The sequence below is a fragment of the Rhinoderma darwinii genome, chromosome 1 (assembly GCF_050947455.1).
Source record: "Rhinoderma darwinii isolate aRhiDar2 chromosome 1, aRhiDar2.hap1, whole genome shotgun sequence".
Classification (NCBI taxonomy): domain Eukaryota; kingdom Metazoa; phylum Chordata; class Amphibia; order Anura; family Rhinodermatidae; genus Rhinoderma; species Rhinoderma darwinii.
In genome coordinates, this window is record NC_134687.1 from 648,204,321 (window position 1) to 648,222,983 (window position 18,663).

Genomic DNA, 18,663 nt, shown 5'->3' on the forward strand with positions numbered 1-18,663 from the left:
AACTTTTTTCATAAAAGTATCACTTTGAAGACCGATTTCTTTGTAAAGCGACCATGAGAATGAAGAAACACACCCAAAAATCTATCACCCTGTTTCTCCTGTTTTCAAAAATGCCCCCATTGTGACCCTAATGCGTTGCCTGGACACACGACAGGGCCCGAAAGGGAGGGAGCACCCGGAGGCTTTCAGGACTCATATTTTGCTTGAAAATGTTTTAGGCCCCACTGTACATTTGGAGAGGTTTTGAACTACCAGAACGATAGAAACTCCCCATAAACGACCCCATTTAGAAAACTAGACCCCTTAAGGTATTTATCTAGGGGTGTAGTGAGTATTTTGACCCCACAGTTTTTTGCTAAATTTAATGCATAGCAGGTGAAAAAAAATAAAAATTCACTTTTGTAATAAAAGTATCACTTTGAAGACCGATTTCTGTGTAAAGCGACCATAAGAATGAAGAAACACACCCCAAAATCTATCACCCTGTTTCTCCTGTTTTCAAAAATGCCCCCATTGTGACTCTAATGCATTGCCTGGACACACAGCAGGGCTTGAAAGGAAGGGAGCACCCAGAGGCTTTCAGAACTCATATTTTGCTTGAAAATGTTTTAGGCCCCACTGTATATTTGGAGAGGTTTTGAACTACCAGAACGATAGAAACTCCCCATAAACGACCCCATTTAGAAAACTAGACCCCTTAAGGTATTTATCTAGGGGTGTAGTGAGTATTTTGACGCCACAGTTTTTTGCTAAATTTAATGCATAGCAGGTGAAAAAATATAAAAATTCACTTTTTTAATAAAAGTATCACTTTGAAGACCGATTTCTTTGTAAAGCGAACATGAAAATGAAGAAACACACCCCAAAATCTATCACCCTGTTTCTCCTGTTTTCAAAAATACTCTCATTGTTGCCATAATCTGCTTATTAGACGTGTGGCTGGGCCAAAAAGAGAGGGAGCACCCTTTGGCTTTCAGGGCACAATTGAATAAATTCTAGGCCCCATATCATGCATTTAGAGGCATTGAGCTGCCTGAACAAAAAAAAACCACGCAGAAATGACCCCATTTTAAAAACTAAACCCCTAAAGGTATTCATCTAGTGGTGTAGTGGGCATGCGGACCAAACATTTTTTAAAGGAGGAAATAATGGGTATCATTTCAGACACTATGGGTATATAATGTTTTCTTCAAGCTTTTATTACGGTTCCACATGAAATAGAGGAGACGTGGTAGAAGGTTATTTTGTTAGAAATACGTCACATTAATAAATTTGTGCGGCACAGAATAGAAGTGAAGCCGTGTATTCATAACGGATACATGTTGCTATAGACGTATTTGCCTGTACTTATGACTATGTCTTGCTGAAGAAGCAGTTGGTGCCATTATGATGTCATTGTGGACAGAATTCTGTCCTAATATAAAATCAGTCAGAGAGGAAAAAATAAACTGTACTGGAGTGACGGGCAATATCTTCAAACAAATGGAGGAAAATGTATCCAACTATGTTGCAAACTCGAGTCTGTTCACTAGATAGAAGAACACCTGCAGGGCTGTCATGACAAGGATTTTTTTTTTCAGTGACTGGTTGTACAACGTCTCTTTAGCTCCATCAATCCTTATGAGGGACGAATGTGCCAAGTGACGCGGTACACCATAACAGGCCCCTGCCCGGCAAGGTAGGAACCGCTATGTGCACAAAACAACCAATCACCTACAGAATATATAAAAGGACAGTGTCCAAAACCATCTATAGGAACAGTAAAGGATCACTAATCCCCAAAATGATGTCAGTATTTCCAGAAGAACCGTAACAAAGCCCATGGTGTATTGATAAGGAACAGCTCAATTATTAGAGATCCTCCAAATAAAAAAAAAAAGATCATGCCCGTATCACGGTACAGAATGAGGAATGTAACAGCCGTATGTGGCAGGACAGTCATAAGAACAGTCAAAATAAAAAAATTGTGGATGTGGGATTTTGTACTGGACAATTAATTCCAGCACTTGATCACCCACAAATAAATAAAAAAAATCATAAGGGGTAAAATTAGTTTCACGGTCTGAAAAAAATGTGCTCTACAACCTCTCCCACAAGAAATAATCCCTACTTGGAAAGCCCACGAACTAAAAAGAAAATATAAAGAAATTGACTCCCTAAAAAGGCCCCCAACCCATTATTTTTTTTTGTGTTAAATTCTAGTAATTTGCAACCGTGTGAAAGGTTTCGAAACAGGGGTAGTTACAAAGGGCTGGTTTTGATGGACACATGGGGCAATAAAAGCGGGTATCCCTCCTCCTGCCATGCCTGCTACATACCCGACACCTTTTTTGGGGATATTTTTGGGTCTCAGTGGAGGGAATAGGGTGTAAAAAGTGGCGCTCTGAAAGCCTGCGCACATCCTCAGATTCGCAGGATTGTGCCGGTATAGTGGACTCAAAAAGGAGATGCTCAATGACCTTCTCCTGAAATTGAAGGAAAGTGAGCGTTCCTTGGGCTTTTTTGAAAATAACAAAACGGTTATAGGTAGCAACCTGGATGAGGTAGATTGCTACCTTTTTGTACCAGGCCTTATTTTTGCGCTTCACCAGGTAAGGCTGAAGCACCTGGTCGGAAAGGTCTACACCCCCCATAAATTTGTTGTAGTCTGTTACACAGACAGGTTTCTGCTTTGCAGTGGTAGCCCCCCTCTCCGTAATTGCCACAGTGGTGTCCGTGTGTACGGTGGACAGCATGTAGACATCCTTCTTGTCGGCCCACTTCACTGCAAGCAATTCCTGACTTGCAAGGGCCATGGATGTTCCCTTTCCCAAACGCCTGGACACCAACTGTTGTGGGAGTCCCACTCTGTTCTTCCGTACTGTCCCACAGGCCCCTGTATTTGCAGCATGGAGGGCTTTATAAAGGGCAACGCTGGTATAAAAATTGTCTGTATAGACGTGGTACCCCTTGTGCAGAAATGGCTCCATTAGGTTCCACACAATTTTGCCAGAGGTGCCAATAGTTTCTGGGCAGCCTGGGGTATAAATTTGGCAGTCCCTGCCTTCATAGATTTTGAAACCGCAGGTGTAACCCGTTGTGCTCTCGCACACTTTGTACAATTTCACCCCATATCTGGCTCGTTTGGAAGGGATGAATTGACGAAAGGAAAGACGCCCTTTGAAGCTCATGAGCGATTCATCTACTGACAAATTTTTGTCAGGGGTGTACAACTTTAAAAATAAATCATTTAGAAGGGTGATTAATGGCCTTAATTTATTAAGCCGATCATAAGCTGGGTCACTTCTTGGGGGGACTTGGGAATTATCAGTAAAATGCATGAATCGCATTAGGGCCTCATAGCGGTTTCTGGACATCACTGCTGCAAATACAGGGGTAGCGTGGACAGCACTACAAGTCCAGTAGGACCGGACAGAGGGTTTTTTAACCAAACCCATATTGAGGGTAATGCCTAAACATTTTTTTATTTCTGGGACACTTGTGGGGCTCCACATTCTGGAGTACATAGATGCAGGCTTTTGTAGAACAAACTGCCTAGCATACAGATTAGTCTGCTGGACTGTCAAGTCTAGGACCGTATCACATACAAATAAATTAAAAAAATTATAGGGGGTCAAATTTTGGACGTCGACACTAATTCCTGGGGTCGCTTCAAATTGGGGTACTTGGGGGGAAAATGATAGTGCAGGATCCCACATCACGGGAGGGACTGCAACACTCGGCCCTGCACTTGACACCTCTACAGCGACTGACGTATCCACCACCATAGGACTATGGGGTTCAGCGGTGGAATTAGATTCGTCACTGTCACTGTCTGGAACAAATTCTGAAGCGGTGTCTGTTTCGCTTTCAGAAGTGTCGGAACATAGCAAGGCGTAGGCTTGCTCCGCGCTGTACATACGCTGAGACATATTTATAGATGTGTATGTATATATATATATATATATATATATATATATATATATATGCCCTATAAGTCCTAACCCTAAAGTAAACCTAAAATCCTAAAAACGACACAAATATTTTTTTTTTTTATATATATATATTTTTTTATATATTTTTTTTTTTTATATAACAGACGTAAAATTAATTCTAAACGGCCCTAAACACGAACGCTAAACTAGCCCTAACCCTAAAGTAAGGGGAGATTCACACGAGCGTTGCGTTTTTGCGCGCGCAAACAACGCGGCGTTTTGCGAGCGCAAAAACCATTTGACAGCTGCGTGTGTCATGCGTGTCTGATGCGCGGCTGCGTGATTTTCGCGCAGCCGGCATCATAGAGATGAGGCTTGTCGACGCCCGTCACTGTCCAAGGTGCTGAAAGAGCTAACTCTTTCAGCACCCTCGACAGTGAATGCCGAACACAACAGCGAAAAACCTGTAAAAAAAAAAGATAAAGTTCCTACTTACCGAGAACTTCCCGGCCGTTGCCTTGGTGACGCGTCCTTGGTGACGCGTCCTTGGTGACGCGCCTCTCTTGACATCGGGCCCCACCTCCCTGGATGACGCGGCAGTCCAAGTGACCGCTGCAGCCTGTGATTGGCTGCAGCCTGTGCTTGGCTGGAGCTGTCACTTGAACTGAAGTGTCATCCCGGGAGGTCGGACTGCAGGAAGGAGACAGGAGTAATCAGTAAGTTAGAACTTCGGTTTTTTTTACAGGTTCATGTATTTTGGGATCGCAAGTCACTGTACATGGTGCTGAAACAGTTTAACTCTTTCAGCACCATGCACAGTGAATCTCTCCCGACGTCGCGTACCGATAATTTTTTTGCCGGGATCGGCCAAAACGAGTTTGGCCGAACCCGGTGAAGTTCGGTACGCTTGTCCGGCTTCGCTCATCGCAAAGACACTCCGTTTGGATGTTCGGAAACAGAAAAGCACGTGGTGCTTTTCGGTTTTCATTCATCCTTTTCACTGCTGTTGCGCGAATCACGCTCGTCCCACGGAAGTGCTTCCGTGTGGTGCGCGTGATTTTCACGCACCCATTGACTTCAATGGGTGCGTGATGCGCGAAATACGCAGAGTTATTGAACCTGTCGCGCTTTTTGCGCAGCAGACAAACGCTGCGCAAAAAGCACGGACTGTCTGTACTGCCCCATAGACTTGTATTGGTCCATGCGTGCCGCGTGAAAACCACGCGGCCCGCACGGACCGAATACACGCTCGTGTGAATCCCCCCTAACGCTAAACTAACGGTAAACTAGCACTAACGCTAAACTAGAACTAACGGTAAACTAGCACTAACGCTAAACTAGCGCTGACGCTAATATAGATTTGATATATTATATATATATATATATATGTATGTATAAGAACTATGATTTTTTATCACTTTCTTTCTTCACAGCACAGGACTTAGACTGATTTCTCTCTCCTCTCAGAACAACTACAATGGGAGGAGAGAGAAACACAGCCCATGTCCTGGCTGTGTTTTGAAAATAACTGTCAGTGATCTCTGTGATAGGTTTTATCACAGAGATCACCTGATCAGGGACCAGTCACAACAGTCCCTGATTGTTGCTGTGCCAGATGACGACACAGGTAAGTTATGCAAAGCGCACTCGGGCGCCATTTTGGGGGGGGGAAATCGGACCGTGGGGGGGGATCGGACCGGGGGGGGGGATCGGACATGAAGGGGAATCGGACGGGGGGGGGATCGGACGTGGGAGGGGGGGGGGCGCACTATTTACCCGTTCTCTCTCCTCTCTAAGGAGTTATTCCATGAGAGGAGAGAGAAATGGCGATTATCCGCCGGTTTAGCGTGAACGCCGTGAAATAGCGATTCACGGCGATCACGTGACCAGAGACCACTCGTTATGGTCTCTGGTCGTTGCCCCGAACTCTCAGCTACCTCCGGTAGCTGAGAGAACGGAGCCCCGATCTTTAATTTCGGCGCTACTTTAGGCTAATGCGATCACGTTAAAAGGCGTCGCATTAGCCTAAAGCCCATTAGTGAGGAACGTAAAAAGGCGTACTGTTGGTCACTAAGGGGTTAAGTGATTAAACATTGTTTTAATTTTTTCACAAGTCAGGAAATATTATAAATTAGATTCTAATTTATAACATTTCCATGTGCTGGTCACTAGAGGGAGCAATTCCCAAAATTGCAGCATTGCAACGTGGTAAAGCAACCTTATTGCTTTATGCTGCAAATTTGGTGTAGATACACACGCTCTAGTGTCCTCACACAATCCCCCCTCCCTTATCCTGGCTAGTGCCAGGAGAAGGAGGTGGCTGAATCTTCTAATCCTCCTACACTGTGCATTCGCTCAGAAAATGGCGGCACACAGTGTAGGAGGATTAGATACAGTGGTAATCAGACAGTTTAACACGAACATAATACACACATCACATACACAAACATAACTTACCTGCTCCTGCCGCCGATCCTACTCCTCGCGTCTTCGCTGCCTTGAACATATGGCCGGAAGCCGCGACCGGAAGTAGTCATCTTACTGTCCGGCCGCGGCTTCCGGTCCACAAGAAAATGGCGCCGGGTGAAGACCTTCCTTTTGGACTGTGTGGGAGTGGCACATGCGCCGTTCCCACACAGACGGCGTACATTATAGTAAATGGAACGGCTCCCGTTCGCATTCTCTATGGGGCTGTATGTGCCGAATTCCATCTTTGTATGTGTCGTTAATCGACACTTACAGAGGTGAAAAAAAAATGGCAGCCCCCATAGTGAAGTAAAATTAAAAAAAAAGTACAGCACAAAAACACAAATAAATACAATTTTAATTTAATAACATACTAAACACATAAAAAAAATAATTTTCACAACATTTTTCCTTTAAGGCCATTTAAAGAGGCTCTGTCACCAGATTCTCAAATCCCTATCTCCTATTGCATGTGATCGTTGCTGTAATGTAGAGAACAGAAAAAATTTTTTTTTTAAACTATCATTTTTGGCCAAGTTATGAGCAATTTTATATTTATGCAAATGAGCTTTGAAATGGAATAATCGGGCGTGTTTTTTTTCGTATTTCCAACTGGGCGTGTATTGTGTTTAACAACTGGGCGTTGTGAGCAGAAGTGTATGACGCTGACAAATTAGCATCATACACTTCTTATCGTTCCCACCCAGCTTCTTTCACAACAGACAGCGTGACGTCACCCACAGGTCCTTCAACCTTCTCGTCGGGAGTTGTAGTATTACAACTGATGGAGTAGCGAAGGTTGCTTTCCCCTGATCTAGGATATATTATAAATGCTTTATAGAGTATACGTCCGACTAATAGGGAGTCTATGGTGTTGAATGACATCTTGAAGCATATGGGGGTACGGGGGGGGGGGTGTTGAAATGAAGTGAGCTACACTACATATGGTAATGAGCATGAGGCGGCACTCTACCCCGATTCTATTAAAAAAAGATCATGCGAGTCGATTGAGGACTAAACACAGCGCAGCTCCTGTCCATGTCAGGTGATCATCTCAGTGTAACTAAGCTGCAATACCAGACACCACCCATGCACAGGAGAGGCGCTGTTTCTGAATGAAAGCAGTCATGTTTTTGGAAACATCAAAACCCCCTTAACATATGCTGCCACCTTCCCGTCAGCCCCGTTCTGAAATTAAGGATTTCACTTACAGGGGGAATTGACGTCCTGATTTAAAGCGCTCTCTACTACTCTGATCTGAGTGGCTTCAATAAGAGAATACAGGTACAACAAATATGGCTGCCGTCTCGGCTCCCACGGGGCTCTCCACAACTCTGAATGGCCACTCGACATTTAAAAATTGACATGTATAGAATCACTAAATAACCAAGTAGATTTGCTCTTCAGGACCCTAGAAAAGCTGGGTGACCGCTGTAATGTGGGTCATGTTGGGTATTTTTCATTTTCCCCTTATATGACTTGGCCTCTCAGACTCAGACAATCCACGGGGCTGAGATCGGATGATGGATTTGCAAAATATGAAACCACATCTGAGGTCGATGGATTTTCCGTATAAAGTAACAGTAAATGCGCCTTTATCTGCTCGCTGCGCGTCTGCGAACGTGGATTTAATGGCTCCCGCTGCAAGACAGAAGATGTGTAAAAATAGAACAGAGTGACCGTCCTTCACACTGGGAGACAGGCAGCGCTGGAGAAACGCAGCTAAAGAGCGGCAGCCCTGGGGGAGCTGGGACCCCCGCACCGTAAATCGTCAGTCAAGGTGACCCCACCTGTACCCATATTCATGGTGACCGCGCCACGTTACATGCGGCCAGCACACGGAGGACTGTCCAGCGCTTCTAATGACCTGATCCTACAGTTGCGCCTGACAGTCCCCCGTGTGCTGGCTATAGATAAAAGGCGCAATTACTGTTACTTTATACGGAAAATCCATTTACCTCAGATGTGGTTTAAGGGGGTTTTGAGGTTTCCAAAAACATGACTGCTTACATTCAGAAACAGCGCCTCTCCTGTGCGTGGGTGGTGTCTGGTATTGCAGCTTAGTCACACTGAGATGATCACCTGACATGGACAGGAGCGGCGCTGTGTTTAGTCCTCAATCGACTCGCATGATCTTTTTTAATAGAATCGGGGTAGAGTGCCGCCTCATGCTCATTACCATATGTAGTGTAGCTCACTTCATTTCAACACCCCCCTGCCCGTACCCCCATATGCTTCAAGATGTCATTCAAAACCAAAGACTCCCTATTAGTCGGACGTATACTCTATAAAGCATTTATAATATATCCTAGATCAGGGGAAAGCAACCTTCGCTACTCCATCAGTTGTAATACTACAACTCCCGACGACAAGGTTGAAGGACCTGTGGGTGACGTCACGCTGTCTGCTGTGAAAGAAGCTGGGTGGAAACGATGATGATTCGTCAGCATCATACACTTCTATTCACAACGCCCAGCTAGTAAAAGAAGTAAAAACGCCCCGATGTAACACACATAATACACGCCCAGTTGGAAATAAGAGAAAACACGCCCAGTTGTCCATTAGAAAGGCTCATTTGCACAAATATAAAATTGCTCATAACTTGGCCAAAAATGCTCGTTTTAAAAATAAAAAATAAACACGTTACTGTTATCTACATTGCAGCGCCGATCACATGCAATAGGAGATAGGGATGTGAGAATCTGGTGACAGAGCCACTTTAACCCCTTCGATACTGCGGTCAATAGTGACTGAGGTATCTAAGTGTTCGGGTGGGGGCTCCTCTGAAAGATCATCCTCACCTCGAGATAGTGGAGTAATGAGGAGTTGTCAATTTAAAAAAAACCTTCACCTTACAGAATGTTTTATTATGAATTTTGTTGAACTATAAATAATTGTTATCGCCCAAAAATAACGTCCGGACTTATAAATGATGATATTTTACGACTTCTTTCAGTGTGAAGTTTAAGGAGCTCAGAAACATTATTGTAAAGTGTCTCCCCATTTGCGGTCAGGACTGGATGACATTATTCGGGATGGTGTAAGAGTTATTGCAGAGAGACCCAACACGAGGACAACGTCTCCCCCGAGTTTATGTGAGAGTGAAATACGGAGTCAGACTTGTCTCACCACTGAAGGTTATTTCCACCGTGGTCATAAAAAGCCGATCCTGGAATTATAACAAAGCTACAAATAGTTCTTGGCCTTGTACAGATAACGGGGTCACTAGTAAGACAGATATAGATTATAACACATCACGTCATTTATCTCATCCGCTCTCTACAATGTCAGGTTCAATATGTCACTTGTACAACATTAATGGTGCGAATTCATAAACCTCTTCTAGACCGTAACAAGAAAGACGCCAGTAATCCAACAGCCATGTCCAAAGGCGGCCATCCCCATGACAACACTGAATGTCATAGTGCGGGGGGAGTATGGAGGGGTTTACAGGCTGAGCCCTCTCCACATGCTGCAGGTGTATTACAGCCGACACCTCGCACTAACCGCCAGGATCAGAGAGAACGCCGATCCCGGACATTTAACTACTTAGATGCTGCGGTCAATAACGACTGCAGAATCTAAGCTGTAAGAAAGAGGGGGTGGTCCTCTCTGACAACTCATCGGCCCCTCGTAAAGCAATCCCGGGGTAATGAAGGCCCGGCAGCTTTCTGCTCCTATTAACCCCTTAAGCTTAATGACGATATACTGCGATACATTAGTATTAGGGCATGTTTAGCTTATTTTCCCCCGTTTTTCAGGCAGTAAATGGCCGCAAAACGGCCAAAGAATCGGAAGCAGAACGTCTCCAAACATCTGCCCCGGGTGTTCCGACAGGGCGTTTTTTACGTGGCTGTAAAAAACACTTTATATAAAGACACCCCGTAAAAAGAAGTGCAGGACACTTATTGAGCCGTTTTTGGAGCCGTTTTTCATTGACGCTATAGAAAATTAGCTCCAAAAACGGGCGTGAAAAATGCAAGATGCTAAAAAAACGGCTGAAAAGCAGGAGCGGTTTTCCCTTGAAAACAGCTGCGTATTTTCAGACGTTTTTTGCTAAGCGTGTGAACATAGCCTTACAGTGTATTGTACCAGCGATCTAATCAGCACGACGTCGCGTCCCCCGGGGGAGTAATAAACATTTTTTTTTCTCTGAAGTGATGTAAAAAACAAAATGATAAACATAACTGGAATCACCGCATCCACAAAAGTCAAAACCATCACAATATAACATTATTTACCCGCACGGTGAACGGTGTAAAAAAATAAATAAATAAAATTGCTGTTTTTTTGGTCACCTCAGCGCTAAAAAAAAAAGTAAAATGTAGTAAAAAGTGATCAAAAACGACAACCCGCCCCGCAAACAATAATCCCCAACACCGCTCCATCAACGAAAAAATTAAAAAGGTTAGGAAAGGAGGGAAAAACAAAAACTAAACTGGCCTGGTGGTGAAGGGGTTAACCTGCGGTGCGGATTATAGACACGCAGGATATCGCATTGTTCCCAGAATCCTCTGCGGCTCCACCGCGTGTTCACAGCAACGCTGCAGGTCACACATATATAAAATAGAAGGCGTCATGTGACCCCTGCAGCCAATCACAGGCCGGAGAGGTCACAGGTCATTATAGGGGTCAGCTGGACACAGCCGGAAGAGCAGGGGCGTGTTGCTATGGTAACGCTCGGAGAGGTGGGGATCGGCCTTGTTGTATTTCTGTAGTAGATATTCGGGAGGATTATACGTCCACCATTTGGGGTGAATATTCGGGGTGATTTCCTTGCGTGTTGTGGGTCGTATTCGCTACGTGTGAACATTCCCTTAAACCGCACGGTGAACGACATGAAGAAGAAATGTATAAAAGTCAGTGAATAAGTTGTATGTCCCGAATATTATGTCATTACAAAACACGACTCGTCCCACAAACCACCCGATCACTACAAAGACCAGAAATAACAACTTACCCCAAAGAGGCCGGCACTGGAGGGGTTAAATCCCGGCTAGGAGTCCAGTGGGCGGGGTCACTAAATGATTGACAGATCTCTGTATACACACTCATACAGGGCTGACTGATAACAGAGAGAACACCCGACCGGCGCTGCTCTCTACCTCACACGGCAATAGCTGAAGGACCTGTGATGACGTCACCACCATGTGACTGGGGCAGGAGGGGCGGAGCTTATCAGTGGAGGAGAAGTGGTGGATGAAGTAACTACGATATCAAAATCACGTGAGCGCTGCATCATAACGAGGAGGAGCTTAGAAGTGGGAATAATGAGCGATGGATGAAGGACCTGTAAAGAGGATCACATGACATGAGGGTCGGATCTCTGTGATGGAGCGGGGCTCCTGGGCTGTGTTAAGCTGATGATCATGTGACATGAGGGGGACGGGGCTCTGTGAGGGGGCGGACCCCTTTGCGCTGCAAAGTGATGATGATCACGTGGTATGAAAGGCGGATCTCTGAGGGAGCTGGGCTCCTGCGCTGCGTGAAGATGATCACGTGACATGAGTGGGCGTGGCTATGCCGGCTCTCCACTGATAAGCCCCGCCCCCCTTGAGCCGGTCACATGATGGGGACGTCATCACTGGTCCTTCAGCTGTTGCCCTGTATGAGGTGGAGCAGCGCCGGCCGGGTGTACGTGACTAACGGTCATCGCTGTTGTTTAGTATTCTCTCTGTTATCAGTCAGCAGATTTCCCATGATGCAGTAGTAAGGTAAGGTTACATGAGGTCATTTCTGTGCGGTTTTGCATAATTTAGCAGGCAATGTGTAGCCAGTGACCGCAGAGGTGGAATGAGGGGAGACGTAGATTTGCAGCAGAGGTGAGAATGGGTAAGAGGGTGTAATAGTGTTATATGTGAAGCCACAGAGGAGGATGGTGGAGTAGTCTAGACGGTGGATGATGAGGGCATATGTACTGGCATTTATGTGTGTACGAGGGTGAGGAAAGACTTCTAGAGGGTTTATGAGGTGGAGGCAGCAAGAAGTGGGAAGTGCTTGGCTGTGCTGTCTGACATTAAAGAGGCTCTGTCACCAGATTTTGCAACCCCTATCTGCTATTGCAGTAGATCGGCGCTGCAATGTAGATTACAGTAACGTTTTTATTTTTCAAAAACTAGCATTTTTGGCCAAGTTATGGCCATTTTTGTATTTATGCAAAAGGACAAGTGGGCGTGTTTAAAGTAAAAGTCCAACAGGGCGTGTATTATGTGCGTACATCGGGGCGTGTTTACTACTTTTACTAGCTGGGCGTTGTGTATAGAAGTAACATCCTCTTCTCTTCAGAACGCCCAGCTTCTGGCAGATCACGCTGTGACGTCACTCACAGGTCCTGCATCGTGTCGGACGAGCGAGGACACATCGGCACCAGAGGCTACAGATGATTCTGCAGCAGCATCGGCGTTTGCAGGTAAATCGATGTAGCTACTTACCTGCAAACGCTGATGCAGAATCATCTGTAGCCTCTGGTGCCGGCTCGTCTGACACGATGCAGGACCTGTGAGTGACGTCACAGCGTGATCTCTTGAGAACACGCTGTGTCTGCACTGCCAGAAGCTGGGCGTTGTGTAGAGAAGTGGATGATACTTCTCATCAGAGCGCCCAGCTAGTAAAAGTAGTAAACACGCCCCGATGTACGCACATAATACACGCCCAGTTGTACTTTTACTGTAAACACGCCCAGTTGTACTTTTACTGTAAACACGCCCAGTTGGACTTTTGCAAGCCTCATTTGCATAAATATAAAAATGGTCATAACTTGGCCAAAAATGCTCATTTTTGAAAAAAAAACAAAACGTTACTGTAATCTACATTACAGCGCTGATCTGCTGCAATAGCAGATAGGGGTTTGAAAATCTGGTGACAGAGCCGCTTTAACTGTGATTGATAGTTCTGGTAAGGGGGGGGGGGTGAGTGACATGGGGTAAAGATGATTCAGGTTTCTCCATGTTGATCATAAGTAAGCGGGAGGTGAAGGAGGAGATAACTGTTATACACTGTATATAGCAGGGAGGGAACATCAAGACCGGGGAGGTAAATATCACCAAAGGCTTAACCCCTTCCCGCTCCTGGACGTACTATTAGGTCATGGTAGCTGTATCGTTCACGCTCCATTACCGAATAGTACGTCACGGGAGTAACGGACATCTCGGCCGTCCTCCCTACACATGCAGGAGCTGTGACAGCTGCTGTCTCGTACAGCAGCTGCCGCAGCTCCTACAGCGGGGACCGATCGCTGTGTCCCCGCTGATTAACCCCTTAAAAGCTGCGTTCAATAGCGATCGCGGCTTTTTAGGGGTTAAGCTACAATCGCCGGCCTGCTACATGATAGCAGCCGGCGATGCTGACTATGGCAACCGGACACCAAACAATGGCGTCCGGCTATGCCATCGACGGAAGCCTAGTGGGTCCTGACGAAGTCAGGACCCACTATGCTTGCTGTCAGTGAGTAGCTGACAGCTCTAATACACTGCACTACGCATGTAGTGCAATGTATTAGAATAGCGATCAGAGCCTCCTCCCCTCAAGTCCCCTAGTGGGACAAAGTAATGCAGTAAAAAAAAGATGTGTGAAAATAAAAGTTTGAAAAGTAAAAATCCCCCCTTTTCCCTTATCAGTCCTTTATTATTAATAAAAATATATAAACAAACAAATAAACTATACATAATTGGTATCGCCGCGTCCGTAACGGCCTGAACTACAAAATTATTTCGTTATTTATCCCGCACGGTGAACGCCGTAAAAGAAAATAATAATAAACCGAACCAGAATCACAATTCTTTGGTCACTTCACCTCCCAAAAAATGGAATAAAAAGAGATCAAAAAGTCGCATGTCCCTAAAAATGGTCCTGATCGAAACTACAGTTCGTTACGCAAAAAATAAGTCCTCGCACGCTTTATTGATTGAAAAATAAAAACGTTCTGGCGCTTAGAATAAGGTAACACAAAAAGTGAATGATTGTTTACAAAACGTATTTTATTGTGCAAACGCCATAAGACATCAAAAAAACCTATAAACATCTGGTATCGCCGTAATCGTATCGCCCCGCAGAATAAAGTGAATATGTCATTTATAGCACACGGTGAACGCTGTAAAAAAAAAAAGAATAAAAAAACAATAGTAGAATTGCTGTTTTTAGTCACCACGCCACCTAAAAATAGAATAAAAACTGATCAAAAAGCCGCATGCACCCCAAGAAAACTACAATGGATTCCTCAAGGGGTCTAGTTTCCAAAATGGGGTCACTTTTTGGGGGTTTCCAATGTTTTGGCACCACAAGACCTCTTCAAACCGGACATGGTGCCTAATAAAAAAGGAGGCCTCAAAATCCACTAGGTGCTCCTTTGCTTCGGAGGCCGGCGCTTCAGTCCATTACCGCACTAGGGCCACATGTGGGATATTTCTCAAAACTGCAGAATCTGGGCAATAAATATTGAGTTGCGTTTCTCTGATAAAACCTTTTGTGTTATAAAAAAAATGGTATAAACAGGATTTTCTGACAAAAAAAAATAATGTAAATTTCACCTCTACTTTGCTCTAAATTCCCGTGAAACACCTAAAGGGTTCATAAACTTTCTATATGCTGTTGTGAATACTTTGAGGGGTCTAGTTTCTAAAATGGGGTGTTTCATAGGGGTTTTTTAATATATAGGTGTAAAGAATCTGCCAGACACAGCTTCTGTGTCGACGCCCGTGGGTAATCAGTCTGCACCTGCTCCTAAGTCTGATAGTGACTCCATCTTCCACCACTCAGGCTGGGAGGCTTAGGAGTGGGAGAGCCTATCACAGCCTGGCCAGACGGAGCTAGCTCCCGCCCTCTGTCTATTTATACCTTCATTTCCTGCTGCTCCTTTGCCTGTGATTCTGCTTGTTTGCTTGTTTCCTGGCTCTGCTACTGCTTGTACTATTTGTCCTCTACTTCATATTGACCCTGGCTTTACTGACTACTCTCCTGCTCTGCGTTTGGGACCTCGTACACTCCTGGTTTGACTCGGCTTGTTCACTACTCTTGTTGCTCACGGTTTTGCCGTGGGCAACTGCCCCATTTCCCTTAGCTTCTGTGTACCCTTGTCTGTTTGTCTGTCGTGCACTTATTGAGCGTAGGGACCGTCGCCCAGTTGTACGCCGTTGCCTAGGACGGGCCGTACAAGTAGGCGGGGACTGAGTGGCGGGTAGATTAGGGCTCACCTGTCTGTCTCCCTACCCCGTCATTACAATAGGCCCCTCAAAGCAACTTCAGAACTGAACTGGAACCTAAAAAAAAATAAAAATGAGGCAATACTTCGCTTCTCCTAATGAGCATTGCCTACTCCAAGATGACCCCAGTTTTGACCGTTTGTATAAACGGAGACCCCTAAAACCGTTTCAGTGCCCGGTTTTCCCAAGCATACACCACCGAGACGTGTATTTCTATTGATGAGTCCTTGGTACATTTTAAAGGGAGGCTTCAATTCCGCCAGTACCTGCCGAGTAAGAGGGCAAGGTATGATGTGAAGATGTATAAGCTGTGCGAGAGTGCATCAGGGTATACCTACAGATTTAGGATATATGAAGGAAAGGACACCAGTATTCAGCCCCCAGAATGCCCCCCCCTTACTGGGAGTTAATGCAAAAATTGTGTGGGATTTGGTGCAGCCACTGCGGGACCAGGGTTACCACCTCTACCTGGATACGTTTTTTTTTTACCAGCGTCCCACTCTTCAACTGCCTCGCTTCCAGAAGTACTGCGGCATGCGGCACTGCTAGAAATAATCTGAGAGGCCTCCCTAAGGCTGGGTTCACACGAGCAGATTAACGTCCGTAATGGACGGACGTATTTCGGCCGGAAGTCCCGGACCGAACTCAATGCAGGGAGCCGGGCTCCTAGCATCGTAGTTATGTACGACGCTAGGAGTCCCTGCCTCTCCGTGGAACTACTGTCCCGTACTGAAAACATGATTACAATACGGGACAGTTGTCCTGCAGAGAGGCAGGGACTCCTAGCATCGTACATAACTATGATGTTAGGAGCCCGGCTCCCTGCACTGAGTTCGGTCCGGGGCTTCCGGCCGAAATACGTCCGTCCATTACGGACGTTAATGTGCTCGTGTGAACCCAGCCTAAGACTCTGCTTGGGCAAACACTCAGAAGGGGTGAGAGCAGGGCACATTCTAGCAGCAACATATTGTTTGTCGCGTACAAGGACAAGAGACATGTCACACCAGTACCCATGTACCTGTACGAGGTACCAGTGCAGAAACCCCCAAACCAGACTGCATCCTGGACTACAATGGGTACATGGGAGGGGTGGACTTGTCAGATCAAGTCCTGAAGCCTTACAGCGCCATGCGGTGTGGTATAAGAAGCTGGCCGTGCACATCATACCGATGGCTTTGTACAATGTGTACGTGCTACATCGATGTACAGGCCAGATGGGAACTTTCCTGGAATTTCAAGAGGTAGCTATCAAGAAACTAATTTTTAGGGACCAAGAAGGGGGGGGCACCCAGTACTTCTGGAAGCGAGGCCACACGCATCGTACCAGGGCAACACTTTCCAGGAGAAGTTCCCCAAACTGGCAAGAAAGGAAAAAATCACGAGGTACAAAGTCTGCTATAAGAGGGGGATAAGGAAGGACATATCAATGTGACGCGTGTCCTGAAAAACTAAGGCTCCGTATGAAAGAGTGCTTCAAACTGTATCATACATCCCTTGATTTTTAATCTACCCTAGTTTTACTTACCCTGATGCACTCCACACAGTTTATCCCCCTCATCTTTCCCTTCTGAGCCTTCTGCGTGCCCAGGCAGCTGATAACAGCCACATTGAGGGTATTGCCATACCTGTGAGAACCCACATTACAGTTTATGGGGTGTATGTCTCCGGTCAAAATGCTCACTACACCTCTAGATGACTGTCTTAAGGGGTGTAGTTTTTAAAACGGGGTCACTTCTTGGGGTTTCAACTGTACTGGTACCTCAGGGGCTTCTGCATACATGACTTCGCACCAGAAAATCCCCAGTAGGCCAAATGGTGGTCCTTTCCTTCTGAGCCCTCCCATGGGCCCAAACATCAGTTTATCACCACAAATTGGGCATTGCTGCACTCAGGACAAATTGGGCAACAAAATGGGGTATTTTATTTCTTGTTAAAATAAGAAATTTTGAGCTAAAACTACATATTATTGGAAAATATATATATTTTTTTAAATTCCCAGCCCAATTCAGATAAGTTCTGTGAAGAAACTATGGGGTCTAAATGGTCACATTACCCATCAATTAATTCCTTGAGGGGTGTAGTTTCCAAATTGGGGTCACTTCTGGTGGGTTTCCATTGCTTTGATACCTCTGGGGCTCTGCAAATGCAACATGGCACCTGAAAACCAATCCAGCAAAATCTGCACTCCAAAGAAAACACAGCGCTCCTTCCCTTCTGAGGCCACCCATGGGCCCAAACGGCAGTTTATCGCCACAAATGGAGTATTGCTGCACTCGGGACAAATTGGGCAACAAAGTGGGGTATTTTGTTTCCTGTGAGTGAAAATAAGACATTTTTATCAAAAATGACATCTTATTGGAAAAAGTCTTTTTTCATTTCATAGCCCAATTCAAATAGGTGCTGTGTAAAAACTGTGGGGTCAAAATGGTAACAACAACCATAAATGAATTCCTTGAGGGGTGTAGTTTCTGAAATGGGGTCACTTTTGGGGGATTCCTACTGTTTTGGCACCTCAACACCTCTTCAAACCTGGCATGCTGCCTAAAATCTATTCTAATAAAAAAAGAGGCCTCAAAATGCACTAGGTGCTTCTTTGCTTCTAAGGCTTGTGTTTTAGTCCACGAGCACACCAGAGCCACATGTGGGACATTTCTAAAAACTGCAGAATCTGGACAATACATATTTAGTAGTATTTCTCTGGTAAACCCTTCTGTGTTACAGAATTTTTTTTAATACAATTGAAATTCAGCAAGAAAAGTTACATTTTCAAATTTCACCTCTACTTTTCTTTAATTTCTGTGAAATGCCTGAAGGGTTAAATAAACTTTCTAAATGCTGTTTTGAATACTTTGAGGGGTCTAGTTTTTAAAATGGGGTGTTTTATCAGGGTTTCTAATACATAGGCCCCTCAAATCCACTTCAGAACTGAACAGGTACCTTAAAAAAAAGGTTTTTGAAATTTTCTTAAAAATATGAGAAATTGCTGTTTATGTTCTAAGCCTTGTAACGTCCAAGAAAAATAAAAGAATGTTCAAAAAACGATTCCAAACTAAAGTAGACATGTGGGAAATGTGAACTAGTAACTA

The 18,663-nt window shown here is 45.0% G+C and overlaps 2 protein-coding genes across 2 annotated transcripts in view; one reads left to right on the plus strand and one right to left on the minus strand.

The window, feature by feature from the left end:
- LOC142655967 (uncharacterized) overlaps nucleotides 1-11,725 on the minus strand; it is a 75,444-nt gene extending 63,719 nt beyond the window's left edge. Inside the window, 1 exon segment of the mRNA XM_075830762.1 lies at nucleotides 11,341-11,725. The gene's annotated coding sequence lies outside the window, so the exon portion shown is untranslated.
- Nucleotides 11,726-11,959: 234 nt separating this feature from the next.
- The window catches only part of LOC142697939 (uncharacterized), a 38,407-nt gene continuing 31,703 nt past the window's right edge, over nucleotides 11,960-18,663 (plus strand). Inside the window, exon 1 of the mRNA XM_075847735.1 lies at nucleotides 11,960-12,094. The gene's annotated coding sequence lies outside the window, so the exon portion shown is untranslated. The remainder of the gene's footprint in view (nucleotides 12,095-18,663) is intronic.